Here is a 9,820-nt window from a genome sequence, read left to right as displayed (position 1 = left end):
AATATTTCTTGTTTCTATCTCAGAAATTATAACACTAAAAAAATTCTTCACAATAGCATGTAGAAATAAAATAATTATAAATAACACTAAAAGAGAACTATAAGTAAACATTTGCAAAACTTCACTAAAGAAAATAAAACTGAGACACATAAAGTTTAAGAGAAATTGTCTAAAGACACAGCAAGGGAAAGAGATGAGATCTACATTTAGATTGTGGGAAAATTGAGCTAAAACCACTGCACCATATTGCTGGCTGCATGTTATTCTAATCACTATTTTATACGTAGGGAACAAAACCAACTGAGATAAATTCGAGTACAAAACAAAAGTGCATAAGAGGCCACAACGGTGAACAATGTTTACTTATGCATAGTAATTTAAACACTATTGATTTAGAACCACACCCACACCCAATTCTGATATGATCATTTCAAGCATGGGGCCAGGAAAGGTACTGAGAGTGCTCTTGGGATGAAGGTGGTGGTTGGAAGCTGGTCTGATTAAATTCTTATTTCTTACTTTCATAGCCACCTAAATATTGATATTAGATTTTAACCTCTGTGAAACAAGGATTTGTATCTATTTACACAGATGTATCATCACTGCCAGAACACATCTTGGCACATGCAAGAGTTCAATAAATATTTACCTAAAGAAAGATGTAAGCAGTGGAAGCTGAAAATGGCAAGTAAAATCAAAGCCATGGATAAGGTAATCATTGCTTCTTGAACCATATGTGTCCTTAGAATGGGTTTTCATGGAATAGAAGATTTTGTCCTCCATGGAGTAGCACCATTTTGGGGATCACTTGAAGTGACTCTTCTCTTTTAGGTTGATTTCTAGCATAATTTTTCATGGAGCTGTCCATACCCCACTCATCCCGCTTCAATAGGGTGACCTTACCTACACTTCTTGGGTAAGATATTTTCAATTTAATTATTTCTCCCTGCTACCTTTCATGGTGCTTCTTCCAGAAGAAAGTGTCAAATTTCCCCCTCCCCAATCCTGTGAGTAGAGTCTGCACATATTATGGCCCTCACTTTTACTCCAGAACTAAAAATGGCTTCACATCTTCAGATTTTTCTAGGAAATAGTGCCTGTGCCTAATCATTCCAGGAAACACATGTCAAGTTATATGAATAGTTAGCTTGATTTGGTTATCTTCATTTGGTTCAAAATAGGATAATGATTACTGATACTTGTCTCCCTCTTTAAGCTTCTAGGTTCTCTTTTTTTCTCCAGTGACATTTCACAGTGATGTGTTTCTTTGCATTTTTTTTTTTTTCCTCTCTATTTTGCTTGGCACTTGGTAAGCTCAAATGAAAATGAATATCCTTCAATTCTGGGAAAATTTCCTGAATACTTTATTTGGTAATTTCCTCCCCTTTCCTCTGTTCTTTCTGCTTGGGATCCCTATTATCAAGATATTGAATTCCTAGGACAAATGCTCCAGTTTCCTAACCTGTTCTTTCTTATAACTCACCTCTATATTTTGTTATTAAAGTTTTATTTTGTGAGAATGTTTTCAAAATTATTTCCACCAAAACCTCTGGAGAGTTCATTCCTGCAACACATTTTTTTTTAATTTCTAGAGATTTTCATGGTTTTATGAATGTTCCTTCTTTATAATACCTATTCATATTTCATGGATGAAATATCTTCTCTTGTCTTTTGAGGACATTATGTTATGTTTAATATGTTTTCTTCTACTCATTGCATTGTTTATTCTTGATTTCCTTTTATTCTCTTTGATTTTGGTCTCTGTCTCCTGTTGCTTTTACTCAAAAGTCTGGGATTCAGTGGCCCATTCATACATAAGAATGTTGACTGTTAGTTTGATTGTATGGAGAGTCTTGCTGAATGGTGGGCCTTCTCCCAAAACTGGCTGAGCCATAACACTGGGTGAACCCACTTGTTAGTATCTAGTGGTCTTTTCATCTTAGACTTATTGGTCTTCTCAGAAAGAAACCTTTCATCTTTTTCTCAGAAGATAAAAGGTTTGCCCAAAGTTTTTATAAAGTGGAGATGAAACTGCAAAAATGCATCTCTGGGGGTTCTGAGGAGCTCTGGTTCTTTATGTCTCAGCACAGAAAGAATTCAGCAAGAGGTAAAGTGATAGATAAGAAGTGATTTATTAGAACAGCATGCTTGAGAGGATTACAAGCAGTTGGGCAAGAGGGTGCCACCCTGAGAACTTAGTGGGCTACAGTTTTATAATCAAAGAAAAAATGGGGAGGGAGAGAAGACCAACTTCTTTCTCATTCTTGAGTATACATCAAGCTTCTATCATCAGTTTCTCCTCCACATTGGGTGGAGGAGTTTTCTTATCCCTACATGGTCAAACTGGGACTGTCATGGCACAATGGAAATGAGCAAAAAAGCAGTAACATACACTAAAATATGGTAAGTGATCTCAGGTTTCAGTATAATGCCACCTTTTCCTTATATTTTTGTTTTTAGTGCGTGCAGAGGAGCGTGTCCTAGGAATCATTAACTTACTGATCTCACTGGGCAGGATATGGGTCTTTCACCATTGTTTTATTGTTTTGTGGTATGTCTCATACTTCTGTTGTATGGTTTTGTTGCTATGCAAGCTTGCTTGGTTTAGCTGTTAAGCAAGCCTCTTTTCTTGAGTGATCATTAACCTACAGGGGTCTCCCATACTCTTCTCTACCTACAATCCTCTAGTAGGATTAACTATTTAATCACATGAATGCCATCATTTAATGTGCATATTTCCCCTAATCTTGTTGTCAAACACAAGTTCATTTGCTGGATGCACAGTGAGGCCAAAAAATCCTAAATGTTAGAATTTTGAGCAAAGTTTATTAGTCAAGGAGGCACCAACCCAGATGATGTGAGATCTAGATTTTTCTGAAATCCACCTTGTTGTCTGGTCAGGGTGTAAGATTTTTAAAGGCCAAGGAGCAAAGGAGGGGGTAGGAGGGAGTTAGTTGTCTCTGTGAGCCCAGCTTCCCCATAGGATCTCAGCTACAGACTTTTTGTCACTATCTTGTGAGTTATTTTGTCCCTGATGGTCATGATTATGCTATATGTCCCTAAAAAACAGGCTTACTAAGGTCTGGTGACCCTTTAACTTCTAGAGCAGAAGCAATAGTTGAGGCATTTTATTATTTGTTTAGGAACTGCATGATGGTTCCAGAGTTTCAGTTCTCAACTGACACTCCAGGTGTCATTGACTATTAAGCCTATTCAGGGCCAGCTGGTTGAAGCCATAGGACATTATCTCAGTAGTTTGGGGTTATGAATCAAGGTACTGGTTTAAGATAATAATCATGTAAAAGATTATGCTGGGCTTAGGGCAGGCAGGAAAACTTAAGGGCTAGTAAGCAATTTAAGAAGGAAGGAAAACAAGACTTTTTGGGGTCTGTTATAACAGGACAAGAAAGGGACCAGAGGTTAATCATAAAATTGGCAAAGCAACTCAGATTTAGGGGGATTTGGTTTCATTCACTCATGTTCAGGATGGCTCTGCCTGTGACCCTCTGGTTTAATTTATCTAAACATGGATTTGAACATAAGACTGTCTGACTCAAGTCTGTCCTAGTATTAATTGATACTTCCTAAGAAGTTTACAGTCTCTAACCTAAAATTCTTTACAACCTAGAATGAGAAGTATCTTATATGAAAAATATGGGTTTTTTTGTTTGTTTTTGTAAAGCTAGAGGTATATATTTCCACAGGAAATTACAGGCAAACTATATTGAATTTGAACAGAAAAGGGGATTGGATTGTTTTTCCTAAACACAATATTGCAAGGACCATGGAGAAAATAAGACTACCCTTCTCATTAAAGATAGGCCTATATCAGCCTTTAGGATCTCCATTAAAAATCACTTCTATGAACACACCTCCCAAACTGAAACAACTTTCTCACCCTTAATATTCACAACACCATTTTATATTTTTCTACTGATAAGTTTGAATTTGCATTTTCTTTCAAAATCACAAATACCTGTACAGTGTATACTTAAATTATTACTAAATGTTTAAATGCAAAATCTAAAGCTGTCATAGTTGGGGGTCTTAAGTTGTACAAAGCAAGTTGACACAGAGCTACAGAGAATTTTATCATGCAGACCTCAACTTAGTATCTCTTATCTGTCTAATCTTCCATTATATCAAAACACTGTTAAATATGTTAATCTGTCTGGAGGTTAGAAATTTGGTAACAATAGTTTGGGCTTTTTTTTTGTTTTTCTTAAGAACACTCTTGGAAACAATAAACAATCTTGGTGTTTCAAAGTACATAAACCTGTAAGGTAGATAATAACAATATTTGGAAATGAAGGTATAAAAGCAAATTATAATGCTTCATTTAACTTTTGAAACATAAGCAAATGCAGAATGACCGACTCTTTTGCACAGCAAAGGAAACCATAAACAAAATGAAAAGACAACCCTAAGAATGGGAGACAATATTTGCAAATGAAGCAATCGACAAAGGATTAATCTCCAAAATATACAAACAGCTCATACAGCTCAATATCAAAAAAACAAACAATCCACTCAAAGGAAAAAAAAAAGTGGAATATTTAAATAGGCATCTTTCCAAAGAAGATATACAGCTAGTTAAAAAGCACATGAAAAGAGGCTCAACATCACTGATTATTAGAGAAAGGCAAACCAAAACTAGAGTGAGGTATCACCTCACACAGATTAGAATGGCCATCACCAAAAAAGCTACAAACAATAAATGCTGGAGAGGGTGTGGACAAAAGGGAACCCTCCTACACTGTTGGTGGGTATAGCCACTATGGAGAACAGTATGTAGTTCCCTAAAAAACTAAAAATAGAGCTACCGTATGATGCAGCAATCTGACTTCTGGGCATATACCCAGAGAGGTTTTCATAATTCAAAAAGATACATGCAACCCACCGTTCATTGCAGCACTAATTACAATAGACAGGACATGGAAGCAACCTAAATGTTCATCAGCAGAGGCATGGATAAAGAAGATGTGGTACATATATACAATAGAATATTACCCAGCCATAAAAAAGAAATGAAATAATGTCATTTGCAACAACATGGATGGACCTAGAGATTGTCATACTGAGTGAAGTAAGTCAGACAGAGAAAGGCAAATATCATATGATATCACTTATATGTGGAATCTAAAAAAAGGCTACAAATGAACTTATCTACAAAACAGAAATTGAGTTGCAGGTGTAGAAAGTATACTTATGGTTACCAGGAGGTTAGTGGGGGAGGGATAAATTGGAAGATTGGGATTGACATATACACACTACTAAATATTAAATAGATAACTAATAAGGACCTACTGTATAGCACAGGGAACTCTACTCAGTACTCTGTAATGGCCTTTATGGGAAAAGAATCTAAAAGAGAGTGGATATATGTATAATATATGTATAACAGATTCACTTTGCTGTACACCTGAAACTAAGAAAACATTGTAAATCAACTATACCCCAATAAAAATTTAAAAAAAGACTCATGCCTGTAAGGCTGTGCTTGGTCTTAATACAGGATCTCCAGGAGAACCACCTCTAGAAGAGAAGGCTACCTGTTCTTGCTTCAGTTTAACATGTTGTTGAAACTTGCAAATGCCATGCACATTTGCAAGAATGTCAGTTACAATATTGTCTATAGGAAACAGCAATTTTATCAATAAATTTTTGCTGTTAATTTCCACTTGAAAGAAAAAGAATGACACACTGCAATTAATTTATCAGATCTGATACAGAAGGTTAAGCATCTGACATAGGCCAATGTGAACTTTCCAAAGTTAATAGATCATTTATATCTAAAATAATAAAATAAGAGGATTCAAACCAGAATCAATTATAAGATATTTTTATACTTTGTGCTGGCATTGTGACAATTAGATCTGTACATAAATTTTACATATATGTTATGTATGTATTACAATATATTATGCGTTTTAATCATTTTACATAAAATTATTTGGTTGTATTTATAAAGTGCTGAAGAAAGAGAGCATTAATGGTTAAAGTACTTAAATAAGCTGGATTCAAGATATAATTACCTCAAGAGTCTGGTGTACAGGTGAAGAAAATGTATACAATGGGGCATATCAAAAGTAGGCAAATGTGTAAACATACTGTTTATATACACATGCCTGTGAACATACAATATGAAAATATAAGAAAAATTGGAGAATATTCACTACAAAAAATTTACTGTACATAAATCTCTATCTAATAAAAAATGACCACATCATCATTCCGTATTAAATGTGATGGGTACCAGTCTTTCATCATCAAGTCCACAAATGAGTCTTTAAGTGAAAAATCAAGTCAATCTATTTATGTACACAGAAACCATATTTCTGAAGAACTGTCTTCATGAAGGAAATTTATGTTAACAAGAAATGAAAAGTTTTTGTTTACAGATCTATAAAACTGAGAAAAAGTCAGACACAGCAGGCAATTTGAAATAAAATAGAAATTTGTCTTTACTCATGTTAAGCCTAAAATAATAAAAAGACAACTTGTTGGAAGTGAACTGGAATAAGAAAGATACTAGGTTAAATAATAGGGAAGATGTTAGACTATAAGAAATATCTGACATAATCTATATAGAGCAGAAAAGAAGACAATGTTATTTAAACAAATTTTAATGCATTCACTTTTACAATATAGAGATGTGGTAGGGCAAAAGAATTCATTTCAGCAGTTGTTGGCTGTTTTACACAAATGATTTAAAATCTTTTTGTTTTGTAAAAGGAATCTGCAAGTTGATCTATATAAAAGAGATTTCAATTAAATTTGAAACTAACTTTAATAATGTAAAATAAATTTTCTTATTAGCTTCTGTGAACTGACTTTAGTATTTATTTGGAAGGTTGCTCCTGAATTTGAGGAAAATATGAATGATGAGTAACAGGACAGAGATGAGTCTGCACAAAGTATTTGCAGGTAGGAGCCCAAAATGAATGAAGGCAAGGGAGGAATGTATTGTGATTCAGACAGCCAAAGAACTTTAAGAATGTTGATGTCATGGGACCAGTTTGAAGTCATATCATCTTATGTGTTGTGCTGTATTCTTGCTTCAGTATGTCTGAAAATCTCATTAAAGTCAGTTTCCTAGGCATAATGCATATGCAAGAACCTAGAATATGTGTCTGACAGCAGAATAAAGGGAGAGCTGTACTCAAGTACAGTGAATGAAGTCTGAAGACAAGACAGCAGCTTCAGGAGTAGAGATGAGACAGAATTGAGCAAGATCTTAAATTGTCTCAAAGCAGGAATTCACTGCTCTGAGATTCTCCTTCATTAATCCTTGGAAAAATTGTGGAGGGGATTTGATTGGTTTTAATATAAGGAATAATAAGAATACTATTAATTATTGTGTTCTAAATGAGAGAGTAAATACCCCTCTCAGGGTCTCTAAGGACCACTCCAACACAGTTGTGAAAATTACACGAGGAGAGACATATGAAAAGATTAAATATACTCACAGGTCCTAGAAAGAGGGGTATGGCATGCCCAGAGGGCCACACAAAGTCATCCAAAAGCCTGAATTTTGGTCAGAGCAGGCAGAAAGAGAATAGAGCAAGGACCATGGGCAAGTGCCTTTATGGAATGTCATGTGTGTTGTAGCTTGTGGTACATGGGAATCATTCTTGTTGGGTAATTTCAATGTAACTGGGTCAACATGGAAGGGAGGGAGGAGTAAAATGAAGAAGTCATCATGAAGCTTATTGTTTAAACACACATGTTGGGGATAGGTTCCCAGAAATGTACAATAACTAGGTAAAAGTTCAAAACAAGAAGGGAGGGTACTGGCACTCAGGGAGTCACTGAGGCAACAAATAACTGTTTACATTATAATCATAATGGTTAATATTTATTGAACATTTGCTAAGTGCAGGGCACTGTTTTAAGTGCTTTTATTTGTATTAGCTCACTTAATCTTCACAGCACCCCTATAAGCAAATGCTCTATTATTTATCCCCATTTAGCAATGAAGAAACCAGGCAGGCAGAGGTTCTCTTGAGGTTATCATATATTGTCAAACTGATGAGACAGGGATTTGGTTAAAAATAAAACATTACCTCCAGAATGCTCAAAACAGAAGGACACAGAAATGCTTAATATATATAGTTCCATTTTTAGATACCAGATGCAGCTGGTTTAGGGAGAAAAATGTGGGTTTTTTCAGCATAAGTCCTCCAGGACCAAACACATTTTCAGAGATAAGAAAATTCAAAAAAATAAAAATAAAATTATTTTACAAAGTTCTGGAAGCTGACTATTAAACTAGCTGTGAATGAAAGTATACAAAACACATAGCAGAAAGTCAACACTTTTCTAGAATTTGGGCCATTAAAGAAAATAAAGACAACTACAGGGTGAAATAAAGAGTTACTTCTTGTTGCTTGTTGATTGCTTGTTTGGTTACTGGTTTGAACTGTTTTCAACTTTAGAAGAAACACTTTGAAAGCAGAAAGGAAGAAGTCAAAGAAAGGCAAATGATTGAAAAGTCTGGAAAAAGTTGTGTAATTGATACAGCAATTTCCCTGAGGAGGTAACAAGAGGTGGGGTCAAGAGAATAGGCAGAAAGTTTACCCTTAGACAGAAGAAAGTTATATTAACTAGGAGATACTTTGGAGTGGAGAGGGAAATTATTGCAATGGTAATAAGGAAGATTCAGGATGAATCTGGTTTCAGCAAGAATTTATTGAACACATAACTTTGTTCTTAGCACTGTACATGTTACAAGAAAAACTTCAGAGAAATCAAAGATGCTTTATGACCTTAATGTGTTTTCCAGTTAAAATATTCAATCTACTAGAGAGTTGAAACGGTAGAGATGAGAGAAGTTATAGTTGTTTAGACAAGATCATAATTCTGTTTCAGTTATTTGATTTTTTTAGATGCAAGAAAAGGAAAATAGTTCCCGAAGTAAATGTCTTGATAAAAACATAACCTTAAAAAAGACTAACAGGGAGAAATAACTTTGCTTTTCTTATTATTTATACCTTATTTCTCATAGAGTCAAGGAATATGACAGGACATTTTAAGATAAAGAGCATTTTTTTCTTTTAAATAAAAATTGTCTCATTAGGAGTAGATAATATAAAAAAGTAATCTTATGAAAATTATGGTATGTTTCATCCAGTTCTATAGCAAGAGAAAAATTAATACTGGATCAAAGTTTTTGTTTTATCATAGTTAGATTTATATGTAATTATGAAAATCAAATCATATATATGTTCAAATGTTAATATTTTTCCAAAATGAAAATAATATATTAAAATGATAACATAACATATTATATTATAATTAATATAATATTTCTAAAAGAAGTAACTTCAAGCATATTTGTCATCATGGATCATTGCCTTACCACTATGTCTTATTTGTATTAAAATTTAAATATAGTAACCACAACACTCACTTGAAGCTACCAGATGTCACTGCTTTGGACATGATACCTTCATCATTATTGATATGGCATAAGTATGAAGAAATAATTAAACATTCTGGTAAAATTATTTTCCAGCCAAATTATGACAAAAATGATTGTGTTAGTGAAGTTGAGCAGGACCATGTGGGGCCTTCCCGGGCATGAAAGACTTTCTGTGTCCCCATTTCTTCTTTGTAGAAAAAAGGCTTTCAGCCTCCTAGACCTTCCCTGAGCTTCAAAAGGCAGATTTAAATAGTTACTAATTAGGAGAGTGAGAGAATGTAGAAAGAAACAGTGCAGGGTTGGGGCCCGGGCCTGGTTCCTCCTGAGGGAATGTACATAACAATATGACATATATCTCTGAGTTCTTGTAGAGGATCTAAGGTCCCCACCCAGATG

Source organism: Neophocaena asiaeorientalis, unplaced genomic scaffold (assembly GCF_003031525.2).
Source record: "Neophocaena asiaeorientalis asiaeorientalis breed wild unplaced genomic scaffold, Neophocaena_asiaeorientalis_V1.1 scaffold285, whole genome shotgun sequence".
Lineage (NCBI taxonomy): Eukaryota > Metazoa > Chordata > Mammalia > Artiodactyla > Phocoenidae > Neophocaena > Neophocaena asiaeorientalis.
Note: the sequence above shows the minus strand (reverse complement) of the source record.